This window comes from Temnothorax curvispinosus, unplaced genomic scaffold (genome assembly GCF_003070985.1).
Source record: "Temnothorax curvispinosus isolate PA1 unplaced genomic scaffold, ASM307098v1 QBEX01012990.1, whole genome shotgun sequence".
NCBI classification, from domain to species: domain Eukaryota; kingdom Metazoa; phylum Arthropoda; class Insecta; order Hymenoptera; family Formicidae; genus Temnothorax; species Temnothorax curvispinosus.
In genome coordinates, this window is record NW_020222770.1 from 342,314 (window position 1) to 365,377 (window position 23,064).

The following is a 23,064-nucleotide window of genomic DNA, read 5'->3' on the forward strand; positions in this document are numbered from 1 at the left end:
TCCGCGCAAAATCCTCCGCCGGCTGCGACACGGTATAAACTCCAATGTATAATTGTCGCATTATCTGGTAATGCGAATCTACGATGGCGATGCGGATCGCGAAGTAGGCGGTCGTGAATCGCGCGCGTATTACAAATGGCAAAAGCCCGGCGGGCATGCAGAGAGGGCAGTAAGGACGAGGGAGGCTGGGGTAATAGGGCGGTTCGGCGGTTATTAAAGGGGATCCACATTGTCGGTCGCAGCGATCGTAAATCTCCTCTTCCGCGACGCAAAATTGTGGGAGTTAAGCCACGATCGGCTCTTGATCTATCGATCAAAGGAGCTTGGGTTACGTTACGAAACATGCTGTCGTGAATGATAACTGTCCGATAGAGACTGTACTCCGTAGCTGACTGACAACGCTGTGGATGCTGGATATCCTGTGACCTACTATCGCCACTCGCAATCGAGGTCGATCCATCGTAATTAGGGATAAATCGCGAGCGCATTTCGCCGCAACTCCGAAACGTAAATTGTTTTGCAAATTGCATTGTACCGGATGAGGGCAGTGATAAATAGATACAAATTGAACGATGTTATTGATATATAATAATATTTGTCGTTGGCAATTAGACTTTAATTGGCCTGCTTTAACAAATGTCATTGCTCGAAACAGATTTCATAATTGCCATAAATTCTCTGAATTTTGTTCCGTCTTTTCTACCGACACTCCGCGTGATCCATGTACACTCTTATAATATGAATTTCATTATTTTTTAGTGTAATAATAAAATCTTATAATCAACACATACATATATGTGTATTAATATATATATATAGAGTATATGTGGAAAAAGGAGTTGTGAATAATCTCTTCAGTTTCTCCGATCAAGAATTTTTCTCAATTTTTTTGCTTGACGTTTGACGGTCATTTTATGAAACGCATATGAAAACAGTTTGAAAGAAAGTCTGAGATTTTCAACAAGTTGGCGACTTTTTAATATTCCCCGCATAATAAGCGGTCCCGCACCGTTTGCTTCTCGTTTTCGCTGAACTTTCAACAACCTTAGCGCGAGCGCGCGGTGTATATTAACGAAGACGACGACGAAGAAGACGAAGTTAGAGCAGGCGGAATGTCAAATGGAACGTAAGCCGGAGGTCAGGATAAATGAATTCTTTTTTTTTTTATGATTTTCCTTCTCTTCGCCGAGTCTATCTTCTCGTTCTTTTCTCTCTTTTCTCTTAAGTACGTAATGTCATTAAAATGAATGCTAACTCTAGCATCGAAATATACATAAACATAATATTAAGCTTGTTCTTTATAAGGTGACTTATAAAGAACTCCGCGAAAAGCTAACTTTCCATTATAAGATATCTCCAATTAAAGTATCGAATAATATAATTCGAATTTTGACTTACATTTACCTTTTAAGCACGGGATACAATTTTAAGATTGTTTCACAAAAATCACGTCTCTAAAACCGTCGCGATGCTTCGAATCGCTCGAGTTCCATTGTTAGGATTGTCCGGACAATTTATGAGATCCCATAGCGCACCTTCATCCACTCACTGCCTCGATCGTAGAGAGAAAAAGGAGTCGACAACGGTTTCTCTTATTTTCCTATACGATCGCGGCGGCAGCTGTCGCCGGCGTTCTAAAACGGGCCCGCGCCCAATAGCCCTTCGATTCCCGGGGCTTTCCGTCGATCCAGCGGACGATAGCGCGAGCTGGCATGCCGTTGACGCGTCATCGATGCCTCGAAACAGGCGATAAATTCGGGGACCAAGGGCTGTAACATCGAGTTCGCGCATCGTCAGGCGAGAACAAGCACGAGTTCACTCGAAACTGCGGCGACTTTTACGGCGGCCATCAAAATCGCGCGATTTAGTTTTTTTATTCAACAAGATTCGCGGATGACGATGATGCAAGAAATAAAATTGTCCTTCAATTTTTTTCTTAATAACAGCCACACTAAATCTGAAAAACAATGAACAAATCTAATAAACCAGATCTACATGTAAAATCATTTATTTCCATCGATCTTTTATTATGCCAAGCACACAAAAAGGTCTTCTGGCGACGAACAAAGAATTTTCCCCGGGTTGAAAAAATTCGACGAATCCAAATTTGATTATCGGAACGTGCCGGCGGCGAGTATGTTGGTCGAGGGGTAAGAGAAGAAGGAGTAATCGAAGAAGGAATTCGCGAAACGCATCCGAATCCGACGTGATTGTCTTCGACTTCAACGGCCACGATCGCTCGCTCTTGCTCTTCATTCCCATTCACGTATATTTCCCGGGTCACGAGTTTACGGTCAGAGCCGTAATCGAACCGGCGGGCCCCGACTGCGACTCCTTTCATTGCCCGCGTAAAACGTTTCGATTTGCAATTTCGCCGCACTTAACTGCCGAGCTGTCTTTCGAGGCCGTTTAGATAGAGAAGGTACATTCGGTCGAATCGGTCCCGTGCCCAACCATTCCTCTCGTACTGTCTATCCGAGAAACGGTGCACCACCCTCAATTCTATAATGGCCCGCTTTCGCCTCGAAACGCTAAAAGTGTATTACGATCGTGCATCGGCTTGCATGACAAATACCTGGCTTTTTACAAGCGTCCAGCTGACAAGGCAAACGCGTTGAATCGCGCGCCTGACGGGCGATTTCGATCATCAGTTCAATCGCGAACGGGAAAGCGATGTTGGAGTCAGCGGAAAACGATATTGGAGGGTATTAATAATTGTTAACATGAAAAAGAATTCACTATTGCAACGTTTGCGATACGATTAAATAGTCGTAATTGTATGATGAACTTTTTCAAAAATAATGTAAGCGTTTTTGTTTTTGTTATACGCTACGTTTCTCGTTTATATTCTCGTGTTTTATTTTATTAAAAGCAAATATTTAATTCAAAATTATTATTTTGTTAATAAAACGTCGAAGCAACGAGTGCTCTTAGGGTAAACAAAAAGAAAAGTTTTTCCCGAAGTAAGCTTCAAAGATGTACATAGATAGATAAATTAACAAAAACTTTGTTTTGTCCGCGAATTTTAATTTGAAACTTTCATACATATATGGAATGACGAAAATAAAAAATCGCGAAAGATGATTTGATATTACAAGAATACTCGACAAAGGAGTCGGTTCCATTCGAAGATCCGATCGCTAAAATTTGAAGAGAGATGGAAGGGAGGGAAAGTGGAAGATTTTGCGTATGCATCATCATATGCGAACGATAATGGGTACTATACACGATCGTATAGTGTCACCGTATTTTCCGGTTTCACGATTCCATTTTGCCAATTACGAAGGCGAGCATCGCCACTTGATTCGACTGTTTCGGGGGCGGGGAGGGTCGGAGAGCGGAAGGGAAAAGGAGAACTATCGAGCGAGGGCCAGCCCAGCGCACTAACTCCACTAACCGAAAACTCCGGGCAGACTTCGGGACGCCTGGACGAGACAGCGGAGCGCCACGAAACCGAGGGTAAACGGAAATGGCAGAGTCTTTCTGAGGGCGCCTCCACACCACCCTTCATCCTCTCGCAAGCCCCTCGCTCGTAAGTGGTACCGAGGGCGGGCACACCACCGATAAATTACGCCGCGGGATTATGGTATCGTTTATATGTCCAACGTTTACAGTTTGCGATATTTGCGAATCAGCTGCTTCGCAAGTAAATTTGAATTAGAAATTATGTGTTAAAAGAGTATACACATTTAAGCTCAATAAACAACTCCTCGTCAACGAGGAAGCGTACGTGTTTTACTTTTAGAAGTACTTTAGTGTATTTTACTTCGCCTGCTGTATTTGTCATTGCATAATTTTAGCATTTATTATTTAATTGTAAATTATATGATAAGCATTATTTAAATATTTTATATTAATAATTTATATTAAAATATTAAAATATTATTTTTTTTAATTTCCTAATAAATTTAACATTTTTGAATGTATCAGCGACATCAAAATTAAAACCGTTTTTAATACAATATAAAAGAATTAATTCTAAAATGATATACTCTTGAAACATTAGTGAAAGATATAATAAAGATGAAATTGATTGAAAAAGGATTAAATATGTCAGGTTCGATTATAGCTTCATAACAGCTGGATGATCTATCAAAATGATTAAAAATCACAAGACGGAATGTAAAGCTACACCGTAAATGGTTGTGAAATTGCACGACTGCATCACAGATAAATGGCGATCTTGCAAAAATTTGCAACTTCATACATCGCACTATTAAGATTTAAATTAATTTTCCGACGAATGTTAGGGAAGATGAAAGAAATAAGGTATACAATAGAAACCGACACATTTGACAGGCGTTTTTCTCAATCATGAGTTACTGATATTGTCGACATTTTAATCTTAATATTTAATCCTAATATCATCTCTGAATTATTTTTAACGGTGAAAATCATTGACGAGATATAATCAAAATCTTTTGCTTTTGTATTTTGCTATACATAATTATAAGGATGTCTATTTTTTTAGTATAATTATTCGAAAAATTAATTTAGAAAAATGAGAATTAAAAGTAAAAAAATTAAAATTTTTAATTTATATTCTTAATTTATTACTGCGATAGCACTACTCTTTTAATTATTTATTCGGACAAAATTTTATTGATGAAAAGAACGAAATTTTCCATATATTAAATACATTTTTAAAACATCAATTGCATATATCATTCTTGAAGGAAACTGCGCCATATGGCGGGTAAAATGGAGTAAATAGAAATTGCCTCGCGTTTTGCTACTATTTCATGAGAGTAGCACAAATATCCATTTTAGTTTAGTAAGAGAATTTCGTGAGAAACTCTGTAGTCTTGCGAATGGTAACTGCGATCGTCGAGATATGGAATTAGGTAGGACATTCAAGATACTAGGTTCTGAAACAAGAACAATTCCGTGTATTACATGCGAATAGAAATTTTAAGGGAACGTGAGAAGAAATCTTATCTGGATGCAAGTATCTTAGGCTTGTACTTATAGTCATATTTCTGCTGAAAAAGTTAGCTAAAACCAATTTTTAGACATGATATACAATTTAATAAATAGATCTTGAATGTCAATTTGATATTTATGATATTTACAATTGTAATGGAGGAATTCGGATAAAGTTTATCTTGAGATACTGCATGCCTCTGACAATGAGTTGTGTTTCTCACGGTTCAATTATTGATTTTTGAGTGCAGTGTACATGTATATATCAATAGTTTTTAAACTTTTTGCGGAGATGATTTAGGAAGAGAACTATTATTTACGTAAAAAATCGGACTTAAAGTTCAAGAAGTTTTAAAACATTAAAGTAACATTTGAATATATCAGCCATAAATTTAATATTTATATGATATTTATTTGAAATTATTTATTTGAGGAATAAAGTTGAGGAATCTTTGTGTTACTTATTCGAAAAAATATTTAAGGAAATTATTTTGTTATGTAAGTCTTTTTCTTTATATACCCGCAAAGCAATAACAAAAAATTGTGTAATTTTAATAAATTTAAAAAAGGAATTTAATAAAATTACATATTTTTGCGACAATTTATAATTTGATATTTTCCGTTTTGTTAAAATTATATCTAATATTTTATTTAATAAAATCACAATGACAATTTTTTTCCTCTTTTGGATAAAATTTGAAAATAACAATAAATTAATTTATATAAATAATTTTTTGATTAAAATAAAGATAAACTTCATTCTTCGAACAATAGATTTAATAATTCTTTTTAAATTGGGTTAATTAACATCGACTATTTAAAGTTGTTTAAAAAAAAAAGAACAATTCATATATACTATTAACAGTATACATTTATATGTATATACATCCATCAGATTAAAGCAAATGTTTTCCTCAATTAGATTTCGAGTAACAAAATATTTTCATTTCAAAACGTTCTTTTAACCGGAACAGAATTAATTGTTATTTCAGGAAACGCTAACAAAAGTTTATAAAACGAGGTACAAAATATAGTAACATTTCATTTACTGAACAAATTGATTTATTGTCGATAAATTTATTAATCGTGTAAACCTTTTGGTATTTATTTATACGCGGGCGTTCTAATATAAGGTTTTTAATTTTATTAGATATAATTTTTTATTTACGTCGCCTGAAAACAAGACATTTTTTTTAATATTTACCGTTTATTACGTATAAATATATCACCACATGCTTCAGTGATCGAATTGATAAAACATTTTTTTCATCAGTTGATTGATTTATCGAAGTTAATCAATACAAGAAAAAAAATATTTGACGTATAGTTGTTTAATAGAAAAATAACGTTAAATATTTCGTTTTACGGTTTGTATTTGGCCTTGATATCTATTATAATATACAAAACGACGCGACGTACGCAAGGTTACTGCCCGCCGTGCTGTCATTTGCGCGACGAACTTCGAGCGAGCTAGTAGAGACGCGTGTTACTCCGTGTATCACCGTGTTATCTGTCGAAATACACGGTCGCAAGTACCGGGAAATGCTAAACGAGATATTATTTCGTACGAATGATTGACTGAGGCATCAGTCCCGCGCGTAATTAGCTCCTACGATTTAATGACTCTATCAACTATTCTTAACAAAACAAATATTCCGCGCGATTTATTAGTTTTATTTCGGAATCGATGGAGATTATAAAGTATTGTTTTGTCGCGATATTTTTACGCGCTTGGGCGACAATGATTTCCTTGATAGTACCTAGATTCGAATGTATCTTGCATTGTCGTGTTTTTGAGTTTTTTGCAGATTTAAACGTAATTTGTTGTTTCGAATTAAATACGAATTACCTGCAGATATAACAAAACACTTCGAAATATATTGTGCATATGCAGTATTGAATTTTGATTGTATATTTTTGGATGATCGCGTTTCGATGAAATTTCGTCGCGATTTAAAATAGTAAAATACGTCGCGTGCGATTAACATTGGGAGTGCAAAATGCGGGCGATTATTCTATTGTGATATTTAATACGTGCGATTGTAATTAACTGTGTTTTCGCAAATGCTGGTGTTATATGAGTGCAGCGAATGAATCTGAGAGGAGGAGGCCGGGAGGCGTCGGGCGTCGGCGGAAAAACCGTGGGGTGAGAAAATTTCATTTGTTACTTGCAGAATTAATCATTGAAACGATTTTGTGCGCGGACAACAATTTTTCTTTTAGATATTAATTATTCTGGACATTGCTATAATTTTAGTATAGGTATTTCTATTATACAGGACAACGCGCAGTTTCAACGTAGTCATAACTCCGCCGCTGCGCATCATATTGGTGAATGACAAATTATCTTTTATTAAGTTAATGGATCTGCGTGAAAATTAGGTCAGATACGTACGATAAATGTATGAATATGTATATGAAAATTAAGAGAGCGTAAAAATTAGATAAATACAATACTCATCGTATCTCATAAAGATCTATTATACCTTAAAATGGATGGGCTATTAGTAAAAATATTTAATCTTGGAATTTGTATAATTGTCAAAATAGGTATATTTAACAATTTATATAAGAAAAATAATTGATCACATCATGAACATATAATGCATTAATTATTTTATTTGATTAACTTTTTATCGTGAAATTGTACGTCAAGTAGATTGTAATGGATTGAATTTTTGAGTTTATTGTTCAAACAGTGAATGGAAAATTAACAACAAGAAAAATGAGGAAAAAATAATTACAAGTTGAATACTAATACGTTTAGAATATAAAATTTGTATTTAAATTTCTTTATGCATAATAAAGATTGAAGAAAAAGTAAGATATTTACGTAAAATGAAAATAAAAATAAATTATCTACAGAATATAATAGGGAAAAATTAATAATTTAACTGCCTTTCTTTATTTTTCTCTTTTCTTATATATATATAATATTTTTTAAAATAAAATTTAATTTTAGGACTTTTCTACGTGCACAGCTAAAGTTAAATATTGTATAAGCTGATACACACACACAGAAAACAAAATATTTGAAGATTTTTCCGACATATGTTTAGATATAAAAGACGAACAAAAAATATTCTATTGTTAAAGAGCATATTTCAAGCAATTTATCTAATAAAGAGAAATACACTGATGATGTAACGACTATAAATACACAGGCATTAAATTAGAAACTTAATTAAAGACCATATATAATAATTTGCTTGTGCCAGCATATGTTTACGTATTAAGTAAAAAATCTTTCTTTAACAAATAACGAAGTAACGCTATGAGTACCGATGTCGTAGTGAGTGAATTCGAGGTCTATTAACTCGCAATATCGCGCTAAGAAATAAAAAGAAATTACGCGAATGGATTACACACGCGTCTCGTGCGAGAATCCTCGCGGACTCCTCGCAGATTTGCAAGACAAGCTAAAACATCCAACATTCTTAGCGACTCATGATTTATTAACGGCCTCCTGCCGCCAGGTGTTTAGGCCTTTCACCGCGTTGTGAAATATCGCACTTCCTGATTTAAAGTTGCAATAAAAAGGGAGGGAAAGAAATAGAAACCACCGTCGGCCTAAGAGCAGAAGTGCACACAGATGGCAAGGCATAAATTAAACCGCAATAAAACGGATCGCGTCAGCCTTTTCACTCCCCTACATTTCTTACCGACATTATCCCAACCGATGTTTGACCGGGAAGCGCAGGGGCGGTTTACCCCGTTATCGCGCACTGTACAGAATTTCAGTGCGGTATTATACGCAACGTTTATCCTATATCCGCGATAATTTATTGGCGATATAAGACTCAACCGCAGGAGACGGATCGATTTTAAATCTCCTTTTTTCCGAGATCAACCCTAAACTTGGTGATGTATTCTACAGGAAAGGTATCTATATTTCATTCTGCTTAAACTTGTAATTCCTGATTTAATTCCTGAGTTTTTATATTTTTAATCAATAAAATAGAAATTATAATTTATCAACAAATAATAATAAATTTCTGTTTTCGCTACACCATATAAATTTTACAATATTGATGTCATAATCTGTAATTTTTATTGTTAGTAGAGAAGATTAAAATGTGTATACATTAATATATCGCAATTGATATAATATTTTATTACTCAAAGAATACAGTTACTCGTGAAATTGATAAAATGTTTTCAAAATTTTATGAAAGTTTTTAATATTGCAAAAATGGAGAAGAGGGAGCAGACATTAAAAACAAATTATAATTTATATATTATTAGAAAAATATAAAAATAAAAGATATAGGTTAATCTCTAAAATAATAAGCTTCTATTAACAAATAATAATAGTAATAAATTGTATTTTTCGAAATGCTTGATCAATTTCGTGAGTTACTACATTTTTCTGGAAGCAATTAGATTTTTGTTTTTGAGAAAATTATTTGTCGCGACCATATTTTTGTCGTTTGCGAACCTTCGGTAGATCCTCGAGGTAAGAACGAAAATCCTCGGTTTTCTTGAACGATATATCGTATAAAAGAAGTGAGTTCTATTTCGTAAGAAAAAAAACAGATGAGGATCTAACGGCAGCGAGAAAGCACCAATTTAAGTCGTAACAACCTGGTCACGATTTTATTTTCTCACCTCTGTAAACGAAAAAAGGTGTCGGTCGTGCAGGTTACACTTACAAAGACCTGGGAGTAATGTTATGAGCACCGTTAATTACCGCATAATCTACTTTCCTCGCTAAGACCGAATTGAGACTGATTTTTACCGTTATTTCCATCGTCGAGAGAGTTATAAATAACAAAGAGACCAGCCGTTAATTCTAACCATGTCTGCCAACGCATTTATCTTTTTCACTATTTGCTGTCCATTATATTTTATCGTCTAACGCCAATAAATAATAACATTTAAATAAAATACTTAAAAATTAACAAATTATATAGGTAAATAAAGCTTCCTTTTATATCACAACGGAGATTTTTTATTTTAATATAATTTTTTAGCAATATCAAGATTATGTTCTTTATACATGTATACATACATATATATTGCATTTATATATACATAAATGTGTATTACATATATATATATATATATATGTGTGTGTGTGTGTGTGTGTGTGTATGTATATAAATGCGGTTCTATTTGTTTTATGTTATTCAAATACTGGACGATTTTGCTTCCACCACTAGCTATTCGTTCCGCCCGTTTCCACCCCACTATCCGATGACCTCATAAATAACGTTATTTATTCGCGAATTTGTTTTTGCTCGTACGCACCCCAGCACGATACGCTGGAAACGCCGACGGAATGCATAAATACGTTTTCCCGTCGTTTCCCATCGTCGGTACCGATTGGCTCGCGTATCGAACGCTTCCAATTGGCGAACCACGTGTCGTCCGTAAAATCGTGGAACCCAAACAAGTTTGGAAGTTTAATATCTCTCCTCTCACTTTTATGAGATACTTTCGCAAACTAATTTTGACTTTCGACTTTTAACTTTATCTAACTTTATACGTTAGAAATTTTAAACTACTATATATTTTATTTCTTAATTCAGTTGACTTATATATGACCAATATATTGATACAGGTCAATATATGTATATCTGAAAAATATTTAAACTTTTATATCACTATTTATACGAGCATGAGCACAGCTTATTTTACGGTTTATTAACCGCAAAGGTTTTATATCATAAATAAATTTTTTATTTGAAGAACGCGAGAATAATTTACATGAGAAATAAAGCGCATTCATAAAATTTGTTAAAGTATGAACGCAAAAATCCCCGGAGATCAAAATAATCGACAAGAAATAGATAATATGGGTTACATTCCATCGCTTTAACTGTCGCTGAAAATGCGTCTTCCGCAATGATTTTCTAACTATCGTAGATATATAGAGGCATTCTCCGGAAAAGCAGGTACTTCACGGATATTAAAGTACAAGTAGATTCAGGTCCCGCCTGACAGTTATTTATCAGCCATGAATCATTCATGAAGCCCAACGTTGAAACGCGACTTTTTAAAGAGTAGATGATGCAGAGTTCGGACGTTACTCTGCAGCAGTCAAGCATGCATTTGAACTTCAGCGATGAGACTATACACGCGTATCTATCGTGGAAGAATTTGAAAAGAAAAAAAAAGGAATATATTAGAGTAACGTTTATAGAGTAATGTCGAAATTGTTGCTCTTAATTATCGGAACTTTCCATCCCCGTTTTCTGCAACCCTATTGTCGGCGATAATACAATAATTCGTTTTCGCGCGCAGTGGATTAATCGGCAGATCCGATTTTTTCCGAAACAACGCGCCGAAAGTCGCGCGTACTAATGCCACGCGGATTCTGCAGCGAAATAAAATGTGTAATCGAGCAGAGACGCGAAATGCTCGAATCGCATGGCATACGAGATTGTCGATCAGCTAAAACTTTAAAACCGTACATGTTCCATTCGCTCCGTTAATCTATTCATCTGTTAATCCCTCACATTACGGTAAAATTTTCTTACGGCTACTTCAATACGTTAGGTACTTTTTTATCGCCATTTTTGTGTGTTAGATGCGTACGTGTGACACAATTTTTTTCTGGGAAAAAAAAGCATATTGTATTATTATTTTTGTAACACGTGTCCGTTTACCGCGACGAAACCGCACGTCAGCGCGAGTCGCCGAACGGCGGATAAATTTTATCATATACATATACAGAGCCGTTGCCTTCGTTTATCCGGAGCTATCGATCGTGCCGGCCGCGCCCGCGATGCACCATTCGCAAGAACGGTCGCGTTAATTTGCAACACATGCGGAAGTTCCGAACTTCCGATGCGCGAGGACGAATGGTGCGTGCGAATGCGGTTGCGTTCCGACTGCGCGGCGGGATTTCGCAAGTAGAAAGGGAGAGCGAGAGCGAGACGGAGAGAAGGGCGCGATCGCGCAACGATTCGGTATCGATCCTACGGACTGTATCGCCGAGCGGCATTTAATTAATGCGCTTTAGGTGAGCGTGCAGTTTTGCTAACGTCCGCCGATACGTACACGACGAATATCAATCTTAAGTCAAGCGAGGAGATAACCGAGTCCATATAGTATAGTGCAAAACGCGGCCATCATCCCTCCGTACCGTCGATGTTGATGACGATCGTCATTGTACACGCTGGATGACGATGTCCAGAATCGCCTCGACCGGAATCGATCGCAAGTGATAAGCGCGGATATAATTGGTTTAGTAATAATGTATGTTCTTTTGCTAGAAACATTTATAAAAGACATTATATAAAATTTTAACACACACACATTGAGATACAAGGATAAAAGACAATTACATTGACACTTTTCTCGTAATTATGAAAATATAATTAGATAAAAATATTCTCGAGGAAACATAATATGTAAGCAAAGGATATTTCAATATCGCTGCCTATTTCTTGGCGCTTCTTATTTTACCTCCTTTAATCGCTCTGATTTCATTTCGATTAGCTTCGTCGATACGTTATTAAGTATGCGAACCATAAACGGCGCGAATCAATTTCAATGAATTTTTATAAAGTCCACGCGCGTTATCGCGGCGAAATGAATATTCCGCGAAGACACAAACGTCGGTATTAATAAAATAAAGGATCTATCCGGAGGATCATATATTTTTTATTTCGCAGTGCGAAAAAAATGACGTGAAAGGATGGAAATTGGCACGATCGATCCGGCGCTATTTAAATTGCGCGACGATTACTCCCGATAGCCGCGCATTGCGGAGACAAGTAGGCACACACCGGACAGACAGGCGGTTTTGAGTCATCGTCTCTCCCCCCTGATCCCTTCTCCCCTTGATTCGCGCCGCTAATTGATTTAATTGATTTTGCACGCGCTACGTCATTATTGATGCGTGTAAACGTGAATGCGGCCGTGAGCCCCCGCCTCGCGACACATTAAAATCAGCGATCCCATCGAGTTGCTGGGCAATAACGCACAATACCGAGAGACACGGTGGTCGTTCATCCAGCAGCGGCAACTGCCGCTTCAGAAACGGCCTCGCGAATCAACGATGCACGAACGCTCGTTGAAACATATCCAAAACCCCGACCGCGACACGTTCGATCGTTTGTCTAGCTAATTTTGCTCTTCCTTTTAATTTGCATTTTATTTCGTGATTTCAGTGATATTTAGCTTATTTTTTCAGCAGGTGATTACATATTTCGATAGAAATTAATCTTTAAGCGAAAAGGGAAAAATGTTATCCCGAAAAATAAAGAATTCTAAATTTCTGTGAAAGAAATCAATCTGAAAAGATTAGAAAGATATTTAACACACATACTAATGCGTTTTTTTTGAATATGTTTTGTACAGTCCGAAATTTATCTTGTTACGAAAAAGATATAATTATATAGCGCGAATAATTGTATAAAGATAAAATAGCGCAAAATTAATTACCAGTATAATATGATCAGCATGAAGATCCTATCCGCAAATAATATTAAAATAATGCAGTTGAAGTGCAGGTAAGGAACATCGCCGCGAGTAGTCGACTTCGATTCATCCCGAAATCAATTACATTTGTGGCGTAAATGCTCGATCATAATTCAACACCTCCTGTTTGCCAGGCTGTCCATGCTCTTTACGCCTACATCGTGTCTCTGCCGACAGCAGAGATGATGCCTACCATATATGACAAGGCTATAGTGAACAGGTCATGTCTCGCTTATATTACCACATTTTCCCTCAAAATTGCAGTACACAATGTATGCATAGAATTAATTAATTAATTAGCAGGCTTGTGTAAACTGATATATGAATAGATGTATACAGAGTAGTCTATAGTTTGCTATTTTAATGTTTATGACTTCGGTATATTCAGATATTTTCTTAGCGAAAAATAATACATTCCATATATATATAAACGTATTATATATTTAAATAGATAGATAAATTTATTAGCTAAGACGAATTCCGCAAAGACATGAAAATTAATGTACCTAATTAAATAGAAAATATATGATGCATGACATTAAGGTGATAAAGCTACTAATTACAAAAAAGCTTTATTAATTGCATCGTAATTAATGTTAACGACAAATACGCAGCCAAATATATCTCTCGGAGATTAAAGCGAATCACAAAATAATCCGCTAATCCAAGTCGCTCCGTCGAACACTGGCATGATGAAAACAATAAATCCGCGAGAAAGTTTCCTCGGATCGACCAAACAGGCGAAGCAACCCGGTTCTCTTATTACGATGAATTTCTGCCGCAAGTTGCTTCATTTCAAGCGTGCATGCCGTATAACTTACCACCAATAGAAGAAAGAGAGCAGTAATTGTCGGTATTATCGTCTTTTATGATCACTAATTTTAGCGAAAAAGTAATTATTTTTGCTCGGAATTTTATGATGCTTGCAATTGCCGCTGCTTTAAATTAATATTTAGACATATTGATTTATATAGAATATATAAATATGATATATTATACAATATTTAAATATATTACATATGTATGTACTTTGCACATATATAATCGTCCATACAAAACTTAACCCTCAGGGTACGATCTGGGTTAGCGTAACCCGAGCCGAATTTTGAAAGTAGCGCCATTTTAAAGGAAGTGAATGGTGGGGGTCCGTACCGGGGGGGGAAAAATCTTTGAGGTAGCTACTATATGTAAGCGCCAAGGGGCAGCGTCAGTCTACGCTTGGTGCTCAAGATAAACGAATTTGAAAATTGAACTCGGGTAGTCTACACCCAGCTGGTACGGAACGTTACAAAATCCGTGTTTTTCAAACAAAAAAAATTTGTGTTTTTCGAGTATTTGCTGCTGTAGAGTATTCTGGTATGTATAATTTACTATTTTTTATATACTTTTGTGCATTCTAACCTCAAAATGATGCTCTGTAGCATACCAGCATAACGTATCCGTGCATGCAATTTTTGTTATTTATTTATATTATACTAATCAACAACATCCAAAAGAACTATTTTTACTTTAAGATATTTTTTTTTGCGTTATTACGATAAATCAAGCAAGTAACGTTATATCGCTATCGCAAAAAAACGGGTATTTTCATAGTTAAAAAAAAATATACTTTTTGGAATGGATCAAAAAACGAATTCAGCCATTTCAAAGAACAACTTTTTAGCTTTCAAACGCGACTTAAAAAATGTCGATATCTTTTTTTTCATAAAGTTATGCAATTTAAAAGAAAAAATGAATTTTTATGAAAATTTTTTGAGAATGGTTTACATTTTCAAATGTATCTTTGTTTAAACAAATAAGGTAATAAATCTACCAACGCCATTGTATTTTTGAGAAAATTTCCGATCCAAAGAAAAAAAAATTTGTTTCAATTGATAAATTACAGCCCGATATACAGTCAATCAAAGTCGCCGGGTTAGGCTAACCCATGTTCGTACGGAACGTAACTTTTTTATAGATCGTACCCTGAGGGTTAAAAAAAAATGCGTTGGCGCAGTTTCAAGTGACGCATCTATCTTACTGCATGTTAACTTTACGCGACGCGAAACGCCGTCTGCGAAACACAACGCGCAACTGTATTGCCATGAGCGCCGAAATGGCTAACAAGACCGAAATCAAGGAGCGGCAGCTCAGTTCGCCGCGCTGAAAAACGGTAATTAATTTCTTGCGATCTCTGTCGCACGACGCGAGAACGACGCCGGGAGAAGTTCTACCGAATCCGCAAGTCCGTTTTTATGAGGTGCACATCGGCGCGGAAACAATTAAAGGCAGTAGGATTCAGCTCCGGAGGGAATTAAAGGACGAAGCTCAAGTGTGCTGAGATGGTCTTCCTGAAAGAGTGAGAGAGATTCCTCCGCCACTGTCGATTATCCGCGAAGCGATCTGAGCTCCGGCGCGGCGCAAGAAATTCCGTATCGATTGCATCGACACGGAATGTCCGAGAAATAGCGCAGTTTGTCCAAACAATTAGATACTAAAAAGCTGAAGTAAGGGAAGAGACGATTGTTTCTTCGCGTAAACTTCGTCTCGCGCGGTAATAATTTCTAAAAACATCGCAGCCCGTCGAGGAGAATCGCCAAGTTTCGGCTACGAAAGCATTGACGTCAAAGGGAATCGTGCGGAACGGAAGCTTTCTCGACGTTGTCCCGGTATCGATCACGTTTTTGGTCCCGGAGATGTCAGAGCGTCTTAACGTTCTCAAAACACGTCCGACTTGCCTGGCAAAGATCTAAGCTGAACCCCTGAGATTTCGTATTAGCTGCGCAGCGCGAATGCCCGACACGAACCCAGGCAGCTCTATGTAGGATTTAGCCTCTTTCGGTCTGCGGCGCCGCCGGGTTCCCGATGCTTGCCGAGCACTCGGATGACGTCCTCGAGCGGATGCAGGTCCTGCGGGAGAGCCAGCTGGTTCTTGTATCCGGAACACGCGGGGACCCGCTGGGTGTAGCACCAGCGCGTGGAGTAGTCTGCAAGTTTTCATTGGAGAATCAAGTTTGCGCGTTATCGATCATCGGACGACCCAGAGGTCGAGGACAAAGCGCACACCTGATCGATCGTTTTCTCGGGAGGAAAGATTACTCGCGACCTGTCGACTCCGAGGAGCGCAGCAACTCGTTCAATGCATTTACGGAATTTTTCCTGAAAAGAAAAAGAAAAAAAAAGAAAGACTTCGTACATATATATAAAAATGTAAAGATAAAAAAAGTTTTTTATTATCTTTCGTTTATTAAGTATTAAATGATTCTTAAGTACAGAGATCCATATATAATACTAAAAATTTCAAGTTTATAAAACAAACGTTTTGCAAAATTTTCTTCAAGGAAAAATCTATTCTACTTTGTTCAGAGATGAGATCCATGGATGCAAAAGAAGAGCCGAAAATTATGGAACAATTTAGATATCAAGCTAGATATTCTGTAAAGTGTAGATAGTTCACGTAGTATTTAAATTCTGATGAACTGAGCTTAAAATCATAATTTTCATAATTTTATAGCATAATAAAGTGAAGTATTATTTCGCGTCGTATATGAATCTGGTTACGCCAACGAGGCTGTAGAGTGTATAGTGCATCAAAACCGATTAATAGAGCGCGTTTCGGTCAACTCGCGGTCGCGGATTTGAGTTAAAACCAATAACAATCGGCGTTGTTTTAAATTACCCCGTGGGAGCGGATGGCGATAGGCAGACGGACATCGCGGGTATAGGAACGTATCGCCGTGTGTATCCATCTGGATCAACCGTACCCTAGGACCCATCTGGGATAGATGGTCTGGCTCCGGCTGCGTCAGCTCCGGTAATGTCGTTACCGCTATCGTCGTAATCATATTTCGCCGTGCAAGACCACCCCACCAAACGAGATTACGCCACTGACGGCGAGGATAGCGAGGAGAAAAAGAGTGAATGAAAGAGAGAGGGAAACTGAGCGGAAAGGAAACTATTAAAATAAAAGGAGAAACGAGGGAGGGGAGGGAAATAGGGAAAAGAGGGAAAAGAGTGAAAGAGAACGGAGCTGCGCGCATTCAGCGAGCGAGGGCTTGGAGGGGGCAGCTTACCTTTGACTCTCATTTACATCGACATTATGCATTCAGACCTCATGTGCCTTAACCCGGCCATGCGGGCTTGATTCAATCTCGCGAAACGAGCTGCGAGGTATCGCTCGGGGTGTACCGCGACGGGGTGCGCACTTCGCGGTCGAGGAAAACGGCGAGAAGGCACGTTGCATGGTATATTCGCGACGCGCGCATCCGATGACGAGGCGAAAATTGGATATTTTCGAGGTGTTTCGCGATCGAGCGCGAGCGCCGAACGTATCATCGCCGTTTATCTACGTTTGCAGGCAATCGTTCCGCGTTCATAGTCAATCGCCCGTCGCGTTCTTTCCGCGAACGTCTCGCCGGTATTTTCATGTAGAAGGAACGGAAGTAAAGCGATCCCGACGTTTCCGTGAGGATTGCGTGTTGGAAATAGCGAGAGAATCGATTTAGACGGCCACGATACTCCCGACAGAGATTAAAAAATTTGCAGAAGTTGTGATGCTGCATCATACCTATAATAATAATTTTTATACCTTTTAGGGATGCGTTAAACGTTATAATTGGAAAACTGGTGAGAAACAGTGAAGAAAAAATAGGAAGCTAGCTGTGCATGTAATTTTTAAGATCTAAAATTCTTTTATTCTTACACTTTTTGAATTATTTTTTCACAAAATATATTTGAAATATAAAACTTAAGCGTTATTTTGCTGCAAAACATAGAATTTGTTTATCGACAGAAAATCGCGTATTTTTGTAGAGAATGATGAATTTCCCGATTCGGCGAAGGTGTGGCGAAACGTGCGAAAGATAATTCGATTACCGTGAGAGATCCGTTCGCTCGTGGTCGCCACTTTGTTGTTTACTTTGAAACCTCCCCTTCTCTGCCTACTTAAAATGCATTGGCTCGTGCGTGGCACATCTATCGGGCCAGCAACATTTGCTTTGCATAATTTTACGACCGAAAATTGATAATGTCATTTCTCGCGGTACGCGACGGTAATCGTTATTTCGTTCTATCAGACACGTCGACATTAATTAGAGTTGCACGCGCGAATTATCAACGTTTGCACGCCGCGCTGAACGTCATTTCGCGGAACACTTGCCGATCGACACGAACACGAAACGGATGTAGAGCTGCGTGGAAAGCGAAATAACGGAAATAATAATTGAACATATGATAAGGGACGACTGTATAGGTTGTGATATTGATTTTTTATAATCAATTAATAATAAATTTATATTTACAAAACTTTATTACATTTATATACTGCACATAAATATTGAAATAATAAAATCCATAAGAAAGTGTGTGCTGAAAAGATTACGTAGCTTATGAGCACGTATATACAATTCACATATAGATTATTTGGTATATATAGTTTGCGTGTGTTATACTAATATTATTACTACAAAATATACATATTTCATAATTTTTGAAGTAAATTTGTATAATAGAGAGATTATATAGTTTAGTTTTCTCTTATAATATAGTAATATAAAACTACGGCATTTTCTCCCTTTGATTGTATAGTAATATAAAACTAAAAATAATAATATTTTAAAGATTTTTGGCAACATTAATTAATGTTTTATTAGTAAATGCTAATTAAAAATTAAAAATGAAATATAAATGGAATATAATAAAATATAAATAAAAAATTAAAATAAAAAATCCGATTCATTTACCAATGCGCACAAATCAATTATGTCCATTTTCATCAACTTTATTTATTTTTAATGCTTCTTTCTTTCGTGATGTTATGTTTAAGAGATGTAAGCGTTAAGGCATTTGCGATGTTTGTAATAAACAATGTCTTCTTTTACGATATTGCAAATTTCCGTGGAAATTGCGGTTTTCATTTAAAAAAAAATGGAAGGAGAAGCGTTGAAAGATGGCATATCCGGAGCAAAGCGCGATAGAATACAAGACGAAGAAGGTGCAGCGGGCGTATAAACCGGATGTCCCGGGCTTCCACGGGCAGCGTAATATCGTAAAGCCGATTTCGCTGCCCGGATAGGAAAAGGGCGGCGGCGCGGTGGCGGTAGGAACGGTAAAGCCCTTCCACATGCGCGTGTTTGCTCATGCGGATGTGTAAGTGGAATAAATTTCGCGGCAACAATTCGACGACGATCCCGCTCCAATCGGCGGATACGCGCGAGAGGATCCTTCGCCGGTTGCGCGGCGGTCCCCGGGACCCAAACGACGATCCCCGCGCTTTATCGGGATCTCGGCTGGCTGATGGATTCGGCCCCATTCTGCTGTCGCGTTCTGCCCCAAATCTATTCCGTTTTATTGCCCTTCTGATACATAAATTTTTATTCAATTTGATTTGCCGCCATTGCTATGGTAATAGGACGGGAAGGGGTGCGCGCACAACTTTGCTTTCCCTCCAAATCTCCCTCTCTCTTCCTCTCTTCCTTTCCCTCTTTCTCGCTTGTTCTCGTCTTTCCTTGTCGTTACTTCCTCGACCCGCTTCCACTCTCTCCTCCTTTTTCGCGATCAGCGATTACTTGAAAAAAACATTTCGCGGCTTTCGTTCACTCTAATGCGTCATTATAGCTCGGCGACCCTTCTGAAAGACGATGTTATGTCATGCGCATTAAAGTCTTTCAGATTTACGAAGCATAATGTTTTCACTTTTTTTTTTCTTCAAATCCTCTTCTAGCTTTGATACTTGCAATACCGAAGAAAGTACTTTGGAAAGCCGTGTACTTCTAAGTCATGTTAATTATTTTTACGCTAATTTTTTCTTGATTAATAGAAAAAAACTAATTTTTGTATATCACAAAGAAGAAATGTGCACTCAGTATACGAAGAGCTTGTTTTATTACACGACAATTTGAAAAATTAAGTCTTATTTATGACACTCATGTACGATTCTACTTTTTTGTAAGCTTTTATAAGAAGAAAGTATTTATTTCTTAAAAATATCTGCATATATTTTAACATTCTTTGTTTATATCTTTTGAATTGCCTTTCTCATACTATAATACTCTTTGTCAATACGTCATTACAATAGCCTTTTAATCGTTCTACTAACAATTATTATTACTAATTGAAACTTTATACTATAAGACGGGATTTATCGGAAGGCAAAATGTTAAAGAAGTGTTTCTCATGCATCTTAAAAAACGGGACGCGTTTTCCCGACTGATCGAGGCGTAAATAGTCGAGGAATCTCGCGGAAGATCGAATTTGGATCGGTGCCCGTGAAAAATCCGCCGCGATCGTCGTCGCCAGGAAATTCCGGGATCCTTCGATTTTCATCGCGCGAAGTCGCGTCGGAGTGTCGGGGTGTTTATCGGGTCGCTGCTGCCGGATTTTCGGTATGCGGTTCACGGAGAACAACCCATCCCTGGCCAGCCCGAGCTCCTACGTCGCCCCGCGGCCCTGACGCGCAGCACGTGACCCGTGGAGCCCCCGGAAGGGCCGTAGACAGGGTGGCGAATGGTGGAGGGTAGTCGGAGGCGCGAGGGAGGCTGCACGGAGCGGCACGTGACACACATATTGCCTACCTTTCGGGAATCTCGAGCCAAAAGGCTTTTCTCCGTCCTCCTGCCGCGAGAGAGACGTAGTATGATAGAAAAACTAATCTACCAGATTAAATCTCTAATTCGCACCCGCGGTTTTCTCGCGAAGATCACGACGGCCGATAGAGCTCGAGGCATTTATGAGAAAAGCCATCTTTTATCTCGCGGTCACCGTGAATCAGTCAGCTTATTTTCATCGCACTCACGAGGAAAGGAGAGAAAGGAGATAGAATAATATGGAATAAGTGTATTACATCTGAATTTTTTTTAAAGGAATAGAAAGAATTCCAGATATGCTATATGAAAGTATGAAATACAAAAGAATAATTACACACAGTATTCTTTAACGATCTTTATTTTACCGACAATCTGTCGATCTCTCAGTGCACAGTCGGTGTTTCGTTTATTAAAATCTATCCTAATACAAATAACTTTTTATTTGTAAGCTATTGCAAATAAGATTTCCCGAGATTTATTTAGCTCTTTTAAAAATTAATTGAATATTTAAAATATGAAATATATAAAAAAATTGTCCAGAAAATTAATGGCGCTTAGATTGATACTAATATGGGAATTATTTCAAAATATGTATAACTAGTGAACTGAAACGGCGAATTCGCGAGACGAATGTCGATGATTCAGAGCGACGACCGTGCGATAATTCGTCAGAGACGAGCAATATCGGATGGTAAGAGCGTAATTGAATTTGTTTGTTCGACGATTCTACTTTTTCTGCGGTGCGTCGACGGAAACTTGTTTTCCGATTAATCAACGTGTCACGGTGTATCTTTCCGTGGTTGCCTTACGTACGTCCTCGCGCCTTCGAGTTACGTAGCCGCTAACTTTATTCCATTAATATCGGCCGCGGCTGTTGACGCCCGGCTTTTTAGCGTACCCGAAACTTCGCGCAAAATAATTTATTCTCGCGTAGCTTTAACGCGCTGTAAAACATCTCGACTCGATGTTGTGATAAAAAAACTGTTAAAAAGCCACCTGATAACAACATTCTTCTTTTTGCTTCCTTCACTAGAAACACCTTTTTTTTTAACTAGTGCGAGTCATAAAAATTCCAATGTCACAAAAATATGAGCAATTAGAAAAAATAATTTGGCGATTTATTGGGTTATGTTTAAAGCATCTTTATATGTATATATAAAGGTACGCATGATAATCGGAGCTGGAATGTAGAATAACGTTCAAGAGGATTGCATGGCCAGACGCCAAAGCGCCTTAACGCTCGGCAACGTTCCTTACGTTTCTGAAACGCATTTCACCATGTTGCTTAAGTTAGGAGCCGCTGGATCGAGATTCGTATGTATTTATATTTTGTTATGCGCTTAATGCAAATTACTATCTGCCGGCTGGTTATTCAGCATGGAACAGCTCTCTTCGACCGTAAATCTTACTGATTATAGGACTCGCGATCTAGCATTTCAGTCTTATATATATAATAACGACGATGATGGAGAAATTTAGCTGTTGCAAAGCGCAAATGAACCAAGTTCATAATTTATGAAGAGATAATGAACACATCATTTAAACTGACCGTAATTTGTAATATAATCAACAAAAATCGCAATATACTGTTTAAAATAATTGCAAAATTATCATGGGTAGTAATATTGTTCTACATCCTTATTAAAGTCGTATATCAAAGGTAGGAATAAAAATTTCCAGTAAAGGTAGAAAATACGAGATAAGATTCGTTATTAAAGTACGGAATATAAAGTGAATCATGCAGATTGCAGACCTGGGGACCCTTGCGCTCTGCAACATGCATTTGACGTCGCGACCGTGGAAACAATTCAGAGAAATAATGACTCCGTGAAGAATAACTCGGCCAAAATGAAATCATCTTCGATATCGTTGAGGAAAACAGGATGATTACATTCTCCAACATGGCCGACGAGGCCGGAAGCGTATTATCAAGTGAGTTTACGGATTAAATATTGAGGGCCGAGCCCAAAGATTTGACGGGCCATAATTTAATCCTTCTCATAATGTCGTATTCTATTAACGGCGGACGAGAATTGATGTACAAACCGGGATGAATTTTCCGCGCTCGATTTACATGAGAATATGAAATATGCATCTTTAATTCTCTCTCTCTCTCTCTCTCTCTCTCTCTCTCTCTCTCTCTCTCTCT

At 37.6% G+C, this 23,064-nt stretch overlaps 1 protein-coding gene and 1 long non-coding RNA gene across 2 annotated transcripts in view; one reads left to right on the forward strand and one right to left on the reverse strand.

Annotated features, from left to right (window-relative positions):
• Window positions 1–23,064, forward strand: part of LOC112463025 (E3 ubiquitin-protein ligase MIB1) — a 353,496-nt gene that overhangs the window by 301,629 nt on the left and 28,803 nt on the right. The window lies entirely within an intron of this gene.
• On the reverse strand, window positions 1,392–14,530 carry LOC112463028. The gene is made up of 3 exons (XR_003041737.1): window positions 14,413–14,530; window positions 6,380–6,382; window positions 1,392–1,404 (listed from the first exon to the last, which is right to left on the reverse strand). It is a non-coding gene; the product is annotated as an uncharacterized LOC112463028 (long non-coding RNA).